Here is a 14401-nt window from a genome sequence, read left to right as displayed (position 1 = left end):
GTGATTTCAGACCTCTAGGTAGGCACCATCCCAGCTTGGCTTTGCATGCTGATAGAAATGAGCTCTTACTCAGATTTGATACTTGGAACCTACTGTAGGTTCCTCACTTGCATCCTTGAACTAATAGTGAAGGCTTTTAAAACTCATTTCAACATAAGGCACTCTGTTTTCAGTACTGCACTTTATTTTCTGACAGCATTCCCTTTAGACACACATGTATTAGGAGGACCACAGTCAAAAATGAGACATCTGTCAGAATTTTCTTTATCTACTATGGCTGTAAACAACAATAAGGAGTGCTATAACTCATAACAAAGAGACACACAAATATTTTCTATCTATCACACTTGACATTAACTACAACACAAACGCCAATGAAATCACTACAAAGTTAGATTGAAACAGACTCTCTAGATCAAGAGTGACAGAAAACTGAGACTTCTCTAATCTACGCTCTTCTTCTGCTGAGAAATATTCCTTACACAGCAAAAACCATTTCATGCAAAAAGAAAAGGAGAAAAAGAAAAGAAAAATGTGTTCTAATTGAAAACTTTTAGATTAGGAACAGAAGTCAGTATTTTTATCTGTTTGTTTATTTTTTTTCTTAAGTCTAAACTTATCACCATCCTAATTGCACGGCTTTTTGGTTGCACACAGCAGCTACTTCCACCGCTCAACTAACAACAATTCAAGGGAGCAGCCACAAATTCTGTCATTTACATTATTTCTTATCAGTTCATATACACACATTCTAAGGCCATTTAACCAGCCCAGGATTCACACTCTTATCCACTCTAACATATAAAAATAGATCCAATAAGTATCAAGCAGTGGTTTCACTTCCCAAAAAACTTAATACAGTGGTAGACAGACTGAATGCGCACAATTTCAGTCACAGTAGTGGTACAATGTCACAACACACAGTCAAACACAACATCTCTTCCACAAGCAACTCCAGTCAGAAACCAAGGACAGGATTTCTTAAATGAAACTCCAACTGATACATCCTTCAGACTAGTGTAAGTTCAGATGGATGTACTAGTCAAAATCAACAGCTACAGCTTTCTGATCTTGTGATGGCGAAGGTGAACATCTGATGATGTTGAAAAATAGGACTGAAATCCTGGACATTCAGAAATCAATGAAAATATTTCCAAGGATTCAAAGGAACCAAAATTTGAAACTATTCCTTGCCTCATGCAGCCTTCTTTTGCTGCTATCACATGGACACACGGATAACTATCCACTTTAGAGCAAAACGGTATTTTTAAGCTAAGAACTACCTCTCCACTTCATCCTTGCCCTCTAAATCCTTTCATGACATCCCATTTTCTACAGTGGTTTCTTCCTCAGTGTCATCAGCATAGCCTTCATATACAAATATTTATCTCCTACGTGCTCTTATTAAAGGTTCTGAACTTTTCACACACAGCAACTATGTTTTAGTCAATATCTGTAAAGGTACAAGATTACTTTCTGGCACAGCAACAACCAAATTTATAATTTTGGTACAGAATGATGAAACACTAAGCAAAATAAAAGGGGGTTTTGTGCCCACGTATATTAATTAGAAAAAATATATATGCAAATTGCTTTTTATTTAAATATTAACCTTTTCTAATCTTTACCTAAAGCATTCCTTTTTTAACAGAAAATTACAATGGAGACAACTGAAAACAAACATACTAGCAGCTTGACAACAAAATTTCATGTTTTCTTTCAAGAATTTAGGCAGTGACTTTTTCCTCTATCTTTATTACCCATACCTAACTGATTCCGAGTCCTACTCCCTGGAAAAAAAAAAAGAAGTCTTACTCTTTCCTTTTTTTAAAACAATTTGCTTAAATGATCACAAGAACAGCTTATTATTGAGAAGACCTGCACATGCATATTATGATCATTATGCAGCCCAGATAAACTATATTACTTATTTACTCTATTTAAGTAATGAGTGTAAATAAGTAATAACATCTATGTGGCTGAGCATTTTCAAGTTAATATAATACATAAACAAACTATTAACCAGTATTATAAACTTCACTGAATGCAATGAAGTACAAAGTGTTTTATCAGAACAGCCTAGGGAACAGGCAGAAAAAACAGCAGCACTGGAAAGCTTCTTAATCTTTTCATCCACTGATGCTAGAAAATTCAGTAAATTTGAAGAAAAGCACTGTTAGTTTGCAAAAATTGCTCAACATAATTAACAAAAGAGGAAATTATACTTGAAGTGGACATACATAACTTTACCCATAAATGGTTGGCATTTTATAAACAGTTATCCCACACACCACTAAAAACCTTTCCAGCAGGCTCATTTCCCACCTCTATATTTAGTGTGCAAGCCTCAAAAATACATATTTCTGACCTTAATAAGTCACTCTACGCGTTGAAAGACAACATTTATTCATGAGTACCCTGAAAAGGTTCTCACATAAAATCTCAAATGCATATTTGTAAAAAATTTATACCAAGTGAGTATATTGATATATTAAACATACCGAAAATAAAAACACAGTATTTATATTCCACTTCCTTTCACTGCACTACAAAACTATTATTAGTCTGCATTTAACCAATCCACAGGGGTCCCTTTTTCTAATTCTCAGTGGTATTATCCCTTCTTGTGAGCAGAGTTAAACAGGCACAGCACTGCCTGATGGAGTCATCAGACAGTAATTCTTGAGCAACAAGCAGTTTAAGTCATCAGTGTCATTATACCAATTTCAACCCTCAATTTAAGTAATTTATTAGTGTAGATAGTTGGATGGAAAAGCTTGTATTATTTCATACTCAACCTTTGCCATAAGACATACCATAACCAGCACATCTGAAAAATGTCAATTCCTTAGTTATAGTATAAAATATCAAACAAACTTAATGTGAAATAACACCACATGCTGATCCCTTCAGCCTTTCTCAGCAGAAAGTCCCATTCCTGATCCTGGCACTAAAGCAGGGTCCCTGCTTCCATAACCAGTCTGAGCATTATTTTTTAAAGTCTCTAAAATGTTTGTATTTCAAATCACTGTATAATATCATACATTACTTAAAAACCAAGGCTTGTTCTGCTGTATCCACACAATCAATTTAAGACATCTCACATCAAATTCCCCAGTGAAGAAGATAAAACTGTAACACAATCCAATTAAACAAAATAGGATATAGACAACTCACCAGGACTCAGTGAGCCAGACAATGATTTCTAGAGGCTGTGCGTGCAGGGGGCCTCACTACCCAGATACATCTCAAGCATGCTAGGAACAAAATTGAGAGAAAAATATTAGTCTTTTTTTGGAGACAGGCATAGAAAAATAAAAATGTGATGCCTAGCACATGGCTGTTTTAAGCATAACACAATGAGGGAAACGTAAACTTTGCAGAGCATTATCTGCTTTTCCAGACGTAACTACAACCCCCTTCCAGTTGCACAATCACTCCAGGCACACAACTTCCTCTGTACCTGCTGCCTACTGCAAATTCACAGTGATAGCAACTAAGATGTTTACATTAACTTACTCGGTACACAGCCTTTATTTTCACAAAAGAATCTGTGGGAACTGCCTGTGAAAGTGGTTGGTTCCTTTTTTGGTTGACTGCTTGGCTGGTTGACTTTTATGACACATTAGTTTCAAATCTCTAAAAAGGAGAAACTGGTGTTCTTATAAAATGTCTTTCAGCCATTATTAAAAGTTGTACATACAGAAGCATGTTTCTTCTCTGATCTCCACTTACAATACTCCAGACCTGAATGACGAGTATCAGCGGACAAATAAACAGAAAGCTTTTCATAAGTATAGAGCTTAAGAGTCCAGTAGAGCAGAGGACATACATTGCACAGCAATACACATTTCTTCAAGGAAAAGGAGCATGCCACTACCCACATTAATATTGTGCCTGCGCTTCTGTTTGTAGGTCAAACAGTACTGTACGTCAAACGTATCCAAGCAAGCTACCAAAGAACAGTTTTCTACCTTCTTATTCTGACAAACAAAGAGGCAGAACAAAGAAAATGAAGGACACGCTACAAGAGTCATCAACAGGGAAAAAAAGCACACTAATTATGCCTCAAGAGAAATGAAATTTAGAAACAACTTCATTTTTTCTGTCATTTCTGCCATCTCACAGGAACCTTTTCCAGCCAAACTCTGCTTAAGTTTTCAGTCACGGGCAGGATACCACCACAGTAACAAAGTAATTGCAGGCACCACTAACAAAGAAGTATTTTTATATGAGATATACACAGAAGATATGACTACATTGTTTCCTCAGGAATGTTCAAAAAGCACACAAGCTCTACTGATCACAAACCTGGTGCTTCAAGTGGGTCCTCCTGACAGAAAACACCATCTTTTCTTAGAATTAAAATTTTAAGTAAAACACTACTAGACCTTCTGGCGATTTAGCAAGATTTAGAGTCAGTTCAGAGAGACCCTCTAAAGGGAAGCCACTGCCTCAGCAGCAGATGCGGGCTGCAACCCCAGCCCCTGGTGGGGAGAGCTTCTCTGCAGAGGAGCGATGACCATGAGAGCGCCTGTGTACACAGAAGCATTTCCCACCCTTCTCCTGTCTTCCGGCTGCTGCACACCAGTGAATGAGAACGACTGCTCCACTACCATTTTGTTTCTTGATAACTAGCCTGGCTGCTCACTGGTGTTCTCCTACTGCTGATTTATTTTCAAGTCCCACCTCTTGACCTACACAGCTGCCAGTACTGCAGCTCAGAAAGTCCGCACACAACCAACGTGGCTCCCAACTGTTATGCTGTGGCCCATGGGGCACCACATGGCAACAATGGAAATGACAAGTTTTGCTGATTTTCATCTGTTCTATTCATAAAATATTTAATAATAGTACTGTCTGAAAGTGAAGGCAATACATTATGGTGCTACCTTCAAAATGCTACTAATGAGGTTTCTTTCCAAATAAAACTCTTGAATGATACAGCAACTAGTGACAAGCTTACATATAAACTGATATATTATTCCAGATGTGTTCCTCTAACTAAACTAGACTGTCAGTGAAGAAAAGTGATGAACATGAAGTGATGGACAAGGAAATGACCTATTAGTCCTTTGCCTTCCCTTCTCTCAAGTGCTTTCTGAAGCCTGAAATAAAGGAAAGCCAACTCTGCAGCAACAAGCAATGCTAGCACCCATGGCCACATAAACTCCCACCCATTCCCACAGGAATCAGGAGAGGCTTGGGATGGCCCCTCAAAACTCAAGACAAACCACTCTTGCATAAAGCCAGCTTTCACAGGAATGTAATGCTGTTAACGGTGGTGCCCAAAGGCCTACAAGTATGCCACATGCAAAGGCCTACATGAAGAATGGGTCTCTGCCTCAAACAGTACATAAATTATCAGCATTAGCTACAATATAAAAATTAAATGCGCCATAGCTATCACTCTCCACATCTGCCATTTTCCAACACCACCATTCAATTCTCCATCCCACAGAGTAAAAGAAAACTTTTAAAAAGAAGTCAAACAACAACTAAAAGCAACTGGTACAGCCCAGAATAACACACTGTCCTCTGACTTCAGAGCGCTTCACGCGTTTATGCCCCATTCATGCACAGCAATTTCTTTCTTTTCCAGGACATCTGTATTCCAGGTACCTAAAGATGTGCTACCTCCTTGCCCCATAAAAACTTAAAGTTGCAAACAAAACACACAATACCCGCTCTACAAACTACAATTTAGCTAAAAGGGAGGGAACAACTACCACTTTCAGACATAACTGAAAGACACCATCACTGACAGCATGCAAGTTTGGTGAACGTATTTTTTCATCCACATAGTCTTCAAGTTCCCTCATTCTTATACTAATAAGAAAAGGTGTCACAAATGATCTCATCATTGTGCAGTTAACACTAATTTCACACAGAACTGTAGCAAAAAAAAAATTGAGGCCTCAATAAAAATTCAGTATATTTGTAGTAAATAAGCCATGATTCTTAAAAAAAACCCAGCAGCAAAACAAGCAAAAGTATCTTTGCGCTGCAGATGCCAACACAAATTGGAAAGCAATTTAAAAAAAAAGCTTTAAAATATGTTAGACCTACATTTTCTAGCTAGTCAAGTATCAACAGGTTGACTTTAGGTTTTTTTAACATAAAGGCAACAATTATTCTGGCCACACTGAAACACAAGAGTGTATTTCTAGTTGTAAATTTTTTGGGGGGAAAAAAACCCCCAAGATTTAGACTTGAAGAACAGCTTTTCTCCTTGAGAACAACATTGAAATCTGCTAAAATAAATAATGTATCTGTATACACTCATCATCTTCCTCCACGAAGAACCTATTTTAGGAAATTGGTGGAACAGGAAAAGGACATTGCTCGTATCTCTGGAGACCAAGGTGCAAGGGTAACAAGTGAAATTAGTTGACAACAATTGAATTTATTCCTGGGAATACCATAAAGGGTTGGTCAGCAACCATTGACATGAATTTTGAAATAGTAAAGAATACGGACTGAAGAGCTACCTTGTGAACTCAGAGTACGGTGTTGGAAGAAGTACGAGGAAAAGTAGTCTCCACTGTAGGCTGGGTGATATCTGAACTCTCACTTGCACAAGTATTAAAATATATGACCTTGGGGTTTGGGTTGTTTGTTTTAAAATTTCATTCCATCACCCAGGCGAATGATGAATTTGTAAGTTCATAAAAAGACCTGTAATAAAAGCGTCAGTATATACTATCAGATATATTCATCGTCAGACTTTCCTCCATCCTTATAAAGTTTTCTTTTTAAATGCAGTTTAATACCTCCTAAATAATCTGCAAGGTACAAATAGGTGACATACTGCATTGTTTTTAATTGGAGTCATTTTCTTCAAAATCCATGGGCAAGACTCATTAGAGACCAATACTGACAGCAATAAAAAACTAAATCTGTTCACACACAGCTGAATTGCAGCACGGGCAGAGTAAGAGTAAAACTCCATAATAATTCTGACCTAACAAGTAAAATGTTATTTCACTTTCCATGCCCATTCTTCAATCCCAGACTTTTCCACTGAGGCAGCCAATGAAGCAGCCAATTGTGATATGCCCACTATAATTCCTACCAAAGAGCAACAATACGTCTTACATAGCTCATTAAAAAAGCATCAAAATAGCAACTCTCAGTTATCATCACAGATACATACACTCACTATGGCCCAGGATCCACCCCACCACCACCCAGAAGCTCTTGTAATCCATGATATTTTAATTAGTTTGTCACCTATACTCTCTGTCCTTTCATTAATACATTAATGATTTCCATATACATGGAATATTTTAGCAAAATACAAGTTATCCTTTCCAAATAGCAAGTAACTTCTTGAAGTTTAAAAGCAAACAGGAAAATGTAATTAGGCTTTGCAGAGGGCATTGCATTTGAGATGAAAAAAAGCAAATGCACACTACAAAGCAGCTTCTGAATTTTGAAGTAATGGGAGTACACTCACAGACAGAGTGAGATTTACTATCATTTATAACTCCTAAAATGAGAGAAAAGCAAGAATCTCTCAGTAACTATATTAATGGGAGATTGTTATGGAAGCCATTTAAGGAAATGCAAGACTTCAAATAGTATAACGATGCAGCTGCAGAAGAAGAAAAAAAAAAAAGGTGTGCATTGTTAATAAGTTGTTGTATAGCTTCAGACATTTAAATTAATGAACTAATTTCAGACTTCAAAATGCCAAGCACCCCAGTGACCATACTCTTTCCATAGGAACTGTGCCTATTTATTTCCATAAAACTCTTAAGCAAAATTTCCATTAGTCTTTCACTAGAATAATGTGCAATTTCCGCAGAACAAGACTGAAAAATCATAAGCTGTAACAAAACACAACGTAGTAAATTCACCGTGTTCAACATGTATTTTTCAAACTGTTCATTAACTCAAAATAATTGTAGAAAATCAGCAGAAGCATTCCAAATGCTCAGGAGAAGGAACGCTGTTCTAGGTAATAGGTAAATGCCAGACAAGAAAATTAATTTCTTCCACTCAGTTTTTTTCATCATGTAAATACTATTTCTCAATACTCACAACAGTGACAAAATAGCTTTGTTTTAAACCCCTGCTTAAAAAAACACCTGGAATTGTTTGGGTTTTTTTAAAAAAATTCTGTATCTTAAATTGATTAAACTATACAAGCTGTCATATTTCATGTCACATTTCTCCTTGGTATGTTTTGAAAAGGCTAAGCTACTGAATCATTAAAAATAGGGAGTGTTCGCATAATGCAAATACTGCTGACAAACTACTAACCATAGAACTGGTAAGATGCCTTATTAATATGTAACCACTGATGTAATATTACAAATTATTCTTGCTTCTCAAAGTTGCCATTTCACCAATATGTATGCCTGTTCAAAATGTTATTCAAACACAGAGCAGGAGTCCTGGTAACTGTATTTATTCCATGAAATCTTAAAATATTATCAAAATATTATCTATAATATATATGTGAAATATATGTTATCTAAGCTCAATTATCCTGATGGGTAAAAGCCAAAGAATACTTCTGTAAGGTTTAAATTCCCAAGAGAAGAAGAGCCCAGATCCTGTCCGCAAGCACACAATGGAATCACAGCTGACGATGCACATCTTTTTCTGGATGTCTCCATATGCTCAGGAGGGTTTCCCCCCACCCCACCCCACCTCCCTCCCCGTTTCTCCCTCTCCGCCTCCCTTGCTCCCAGCATTACATTGAAGATTTTGTCATTATCTGCCACCAGGAGTATGAGAATGTTTTAACAACTAACAAAAATAAAGTAGTGCAGTGAACTTCACCTCATTTAAAAATAAAAATAAGGGATCCTGCCAGAGTAGCCATCTGTAACTATATTAACTAATAGTAGAAAATGAGTGGATGAATGGATGCTCTAATTTGCCTTCTATAAAGTAAGTATCAGTGTTACTCTGTTCTTGGTTTAAAATGTTGTATCACAGACAAGAGTATATATACTGTAATGACACATCTCACCTCTGACCTCCAAAGCCAAACATAGAAATAAGCGAGTACTGAGCATTTTAATGCCTATAAGAATACTGAAGAAATGTGTGGAATTTGTCAAATACTTTATACCTACTTGCATACAAACTGCATTGTTTGCAGAGGCCAACCACAGCAAACGTACAAAAAATGAACGTGGCAAGAACAGTTTTAGTTCAGCATTGCCTTTCTCCAACACGCAATCTATTGGCACTCGGCAGACAAAGAGGGTTACATGTATACTTGAATTTGGTACCAGTCTTTAGTTCGGCTGCTTCTTTTAAATGAACTGACAGCACCCTCAAGGCTGAGACCTCAATAAGCCTCTGCAGCTTCTGCAATTCTGGTGTCAGGTGCTAGAGAAACTCCAGCTGAGCGCAGAAGCCCAGATTTTGCCAATGAGACAGTGACATCAGCAACAAAGGCAAGGAGCAGAAGACAGTGGGCATTGTAGCAGCAGCTGGCTCGCTCACTGACTTTGTTCTTCTTGCTGCAAAACCTGGGCTCCCTGCAGATGGGCTAGCTCTTACTGGGTTTCTTTTTCTGAGGACAGAGGGAAAAGCTGGGAATGTCAACACTACAGGGTGCTTACATGCCTCTTTTGACAGAGCCTTTCAGCCTTATAATGAGCAAGCAACATCCTAAATGATTATTAAAACATAAACATTATTCTTTAATTTTTACTTCAGAGCTTCAGTTTAATGCAATGCACTGCACTATATGCGAGTAAATCCTCTGTACTTTCTAATTTTGCCTCCAGAAATATTCTCTCCCAAATAACATTGTTCCAGTTTAAAAACTTAAATCGAACTGCCTTATTCCAAAAGTATCATTCTTGATACCAATAAAGCATTCCTTCCTCAAATGTCTCAAGTTTCAAATTTAGCACTGACACCACTAGGACACACAATGGGGAAAGATTTACACATTTACTAAAGAGGCGTCTTCAGACATTGCAGAGATAGCGATTAAGCACGTCATACATGGATCCTCTCCCTAGTAAAGACCACAAGCTTGAGAAAATATATAAAGTTGAGAAATCTTCAGTTTTTACATGAAATAAAAAGAGCATGGTGGCTGAAAAAGTGAGATGACGACACCACCTCTGTCAGACACTTATTGCATAATGCTCACCAAAGCGAGATACAGTCTTATTAAAAATTAAGTGATTCTTCAAATATTTGCGTGACGCTAAAAAGATCAACCTTTCTTCTTAAAGTTGTTCTCAATATTCCTGAAGGATGAGTCCGCGACAAAGTATTTTCATCAAGATCACAGATGACCAAGACTGGCTATGAACACTAAGCTTATCACAGCACTTCACATAAACTTAGGGATTAACTGGGGGCAATTTACATCTTTCTTTTATCTCATGTGGCAGAGCAGAGCTGACTTCTATGTTCCAGCCCCCAATCAGCTGTATCACAAATGCCAAAGTAAGGGACACAAATGCATGAGCGCCCATACGCACCTGCGTATGCATCTGTACGTACAAATATGCATAAGCCTGGTATATCCTATTTGTGACACTGCCGCTGACGTAAACAAGCAAGTGTCCTGAAATACGCAGGAGGCGCAGCACCCACACCGGCTGCGATAAAACGACCGGGTTCCATTCACAGCGGCCTTAAGCTGCGTGCAAGCAAAGACCAGCCCTGCTTTGGGGAATAACAGTTTCGGTATGACACTAACAACGGTGTGCAACCTTGTCATTTCTCCGAGAGGATGCAGCACAACGGACTAGCAGCTCCCCCCCTTTCGGCACTCCCAGAGGGCTCCCCCTTGCCCCCCGAGGAGCCCACCGGGTGGCCCAATGCCACTACCGGGTTGTAAAAAGCCAGGAAATTAACTGGCTAGAGTTGATTTTATGGTTTAGTACATAAAAACCTAAAAGGATTAAAAAAAAAAAAATGACTGCTCTTGGTCACAACAGCAGCAAACTAAGGACAACAACAACAAAAAAAATGCTTTAAGTAAGAAGACCGGCAGTCCTAAACTGCTTACTTATTTACAGCAGCAATAGAGCTCGGCTCTGTCACAGCCAGACACTATATGCTTAGTTCAGGCTGTACTCAAATACCATAAAAATATTATCGGTTCAGTTCTAAAGCCCCTTCACCTGCTCCCAGCTACTCAGAGAAAGAAAATACAAAACCAACTGACTGCTACCAACAAGCAGGCTGCTCTCCTTTACAAGGAGACTCTCCCCTGGCTGCATTACAAGTGTATGCACGCCGCGGGCCCGCATAGGCGCTCAGAGGCACACAGGCTTAGGCGAACCACGGTTCGGGTATCGTTATTTCCCGGCGACTACCAGCAACCTCCTCGCCGCCCCCCCGGCCTTTTTTTTTTTTTTTGCCGGGCCCCCGGGCAGGTTTCCCGCAGGCAAACCGCGCGGCCTGCACGCCCCCCGCGGGAAGGGGGGACGCGCTCGGGGCCAAGCGCGGGCGAAGCGGCGAGGGGCGGCGAGGCGGGGGACGGGGCTCCGGTTACACCTCGCCCAGGAGCCTCCGGCGAGCGCGGCGGCGGGGAGGGGTTGAGCACCCGCCCTCCGCGGAGGCGGCGGACATCTCCCCACCCCTCCCCCGCTCCCCGTGCGCGGGGGCCCGCTCCCGGCGGAGGCGGAGCGGCCCGCAGCCTTTACGCGCAGCCCCGCGGGAGCGGAGCGGGAGCAAGCGGCACCGCCCGCCCCGCCGGCAGCACCCGCCCAGGGACCCCGGCCCCGCGCCCAGCCGGCTGCCGTCCCCTCCTCCCCCTCCTCCTCCCGCCGCCGCTCCCCGCCCCGCGCACACACGCAGACACACGGCACTGCGGCGGCCGGGCCCCCACCCCTCCCCGGGCCGCGGGGAGGCGGCGGCCGGGCGCCCCGGGCTGCGCTCGCACGCAGCTGTGCCGCCGCGGCCTGGCTGCGCGACTGCGGCGCCCCGCCGCTCGCCCCCGCGGCACGGCCCGGCGGTGCGCGGCGCGCACACGCAGGCGCAGCCCCCGCGCAGAAAGTTAGAGAAGTTGCCCGCTTTGCCCCCTCCTTCCCCGCGCGTCTCCTGCGGGCGCGCAGCGGCGGCGGGGCGCCCCGGCCCCGGCGCGGAGGGGAGAGGAGAGGGCACCGGGCGCCGCGGCCCCTGCCCGGCGCGGGGAAGGGGGCGGCCGGCTCAGCCCCACGCAGGGAAAGCGGAGCGGCCCGCACCCCGGCGCGCCAAGTCCTTGTCAGCCGGGGAAGGGGAGGGGGTGAGCGCCACCCTGCTCCCCAAATCACCCCTTTTGTCACCGGGGAGAGACCCTCCCTCAAGTTTCCCTGTCGGCGTGTGCTCAGGGGCGAGGAGGGAACGTCCTAAACAATCCCTTGAAAATCTCCCTCCGCACCCCGGCTGCCCCATCCTCCCCGAGCACGGGCAGCCCCTGCCCCCCGGATCGCCCGCGGCAGCCCTCCCCTCCCCGGCTCCGCGCACTTTCTCCCCCGGCCGCCCCCAGCCAGCGGCGCGGAGAGGCGGCACCCGACCTCCGCCTGGCCTGGGCGCAGGAAACCAGCCCCCCCGGCCCGGCAGGGTGGGGTGCCCTAACCCGCCCCCCCCCCCCCCCCGCTCCGCCGACACGGGGGATGTCCCGGGGAAGTAAACCCGCACCCCCCACCCCCCCGCCGGGCCCCGGGGGTGCGAGCACGATGCCCCGGCGAGGGGCGGCCCGGCAGTCCCCTGCCCCCGGCTGCCCCCCGGTTCCCCCCGGAGGGGGCCGCAGCCCCCGCCCCGCTCCCCGCCGCGGGGGAAGCCGCCTCGCCGCGGCCGCGGTGCCGCCCGCCAACGCCGCCCCTCCGCGCACCGGCGCGGCCCCGGGCGTCCCCCCGGCATTACACAAGGCGGCCGGGGAGGCGCGGGGGGCTCGGGCACACCCCCCGCCGCGCCGGGGCCGAGGGGGCGTGCGGGAGCCGTTACCGGGGTCAGTGCCGTCTCCCGCCGCTGCCGCCGCGGCTGCCGCCGGCGCTGACCTTCGCTTTGTAAGATGAAGCTGAAGCTGGGGCTGCGGCCGCCATGTTCCCGTTTTAATAACTGCCTGCTTGTTTATTTCAATGGAGACCCTCCCACCACTCGCCCTCCTCCTCCTCCCCTTCTACCCAGAGGAGGGCTGGACGGGGAGGAGGCGGGGGGAGGCACAAGTCACTCCCCCCTGCCCCCGGGCACGGCGGCAGCGGCCGGGCCCCGGGCTGGGGGAGGCTGGGCCGGGGCGGGCGGCACCGCGGCGTGGCCCGGGGCGCCGCCGCCCCTCGCAGATGCCGCCCGGCGGGGCGCGGGGCTGCCCCGCTCCCCGCCCGCAGGGACAATGGCAGCCGCCCCGCTCGCTCGCAGCCCTGCGCGGCGCTCCCGGGAGCCTCCTCCCCGGCACCCGGGCGGGGGAGAAAGGGGAAGGGAAGAAGGAGGGAAAAAAAAGTCCTTCGCCCTCGGAGGGCGAGACTTTAAATGTGGCCCTTTGCGGGCCGCCCCGGGAGGCACCTCGCCGCCCAGCGGAACCGGCGCGATCAGCCCCGGCAGGGCTTTCGGTGGCCCCTGTTCACAGAAACGGAGAGGCGCGGGGGCGAAGGGGGGGGAGCACACGGCACAGGCTTGTTTCCTTTCTTTGCCCCCGGGGGGATAAAAAAAAAAAAAAGGCACACATGCTGAAAATCGCGTCACAAATGCACGGAATCAACTGTGCCTTGCTCACGGGAGCGAGGGGATGGAGATGCAGGCTCTTCCTAGGTTGGAGGAGTGAAGACGTGAGTTAAAAATTATTAAGGGCCGGAGGATGATTGTTAAACATTGCCCTTTAGTTCAAGAGGCGACCCACGATGCAGAAATCCTTTCGTAAAAGGAAAGCTTTAAGTTTTCACGTATGTCGATAATGGCGAGCTGTGCTCTACAGCTTGTAAGGGTTGTTATTTTTGATGTTTTCTCACATGGGTGTGCAGCCCCAAGTTTTTCTGGAGCTATCCACAGATTATATATTGTTGCTGGTGGTATGGCTAACTCTGCTTGCAATTAGGCTTGTCCAATACTTTTTTGATCATAACCGTTGTTTTTCAGAGGGTTACATTTTGCCCTGCTGTGCTGCATGCAATTTCCCATACTTGTGTCTGACTCAATTTTTTTAAAAGCTTTTTCCTTTCACTGGGCAAAAATAGTTCAATGGGGTTTCCAAACATATTAAAGGGAAACTATCTTTCCCGCTCTCCTCCCCCATATTAAGAAAAGTCTTTGCAAGCAAGTACTGAAAACTTGTAATATTTTCCTCTTCAGGTATGGGATTTCCTATACTCAGGTATGGGAGAGATGGCCATCAGAAGTCTTATTTGAATGTAGTCCCATTAGGAAATGAGGGTGGAGGGATTGTAGTCTGTAAACACTCAATTAGAGCTTTGCTGCCAAAGTAACCAGAGAT

The 14401-nt window shown here is 44.7% G+C and overlaps 1 protein-coding gene across 8 annotated transcripts in view; it reads right to left on the bottom strand.

Moving 5' to 3' along the window:
* The window catches only part of NCOA2 (nuclear receptor coactivator 2), a 190024-nt gene extending 176691 nt beyond the window's left edge, over window positions 1–13333 (bottom strand). For 3 of the 8 annotated variants that reach the window (XM_055800871.1, XM_055800869.1, XM_055800868.1), the window contains exons 1-2: window positions 12922–13333; window positions 3178–3257 (exon numbers count right to left, since the gene is read on the bottom strand). The gene's annotated coding sequence lies outside the window, so the exon portion shown is untranslated. Of the gene's footprint in view, window positions 1–3177; window positions 3258–6491; window positions 7402–12921 lie in introns of those variants that run through there. The other 5 variants (XM_055800873.1, XM_055800870.1, XM_055800875.1 and 2 more) reach the window with 3 other exon arrangements.
* Between the last annotated feature and the right edge of the window lie 1068 nt (window positions 13334–14401).

The sequence above is a fragment of the Falco peregrinus genome, chromosome 3 (assembly GCF_023634155.1).
Source record: "Falco peregrinus isolate bFalPer1 chromosome 3, bFalPer1.pri, whole genome shotgun sequence".
NCBI lineage: Eukaryota > Metazoa > Chordata > Aves > Falconiformes > Falconidae > Falco > Falco peregrinus.
Note: the sequence above shows the minus strand (reverse complement) of the source record. Positions and strands in the feature narration are given on the sequence as shown.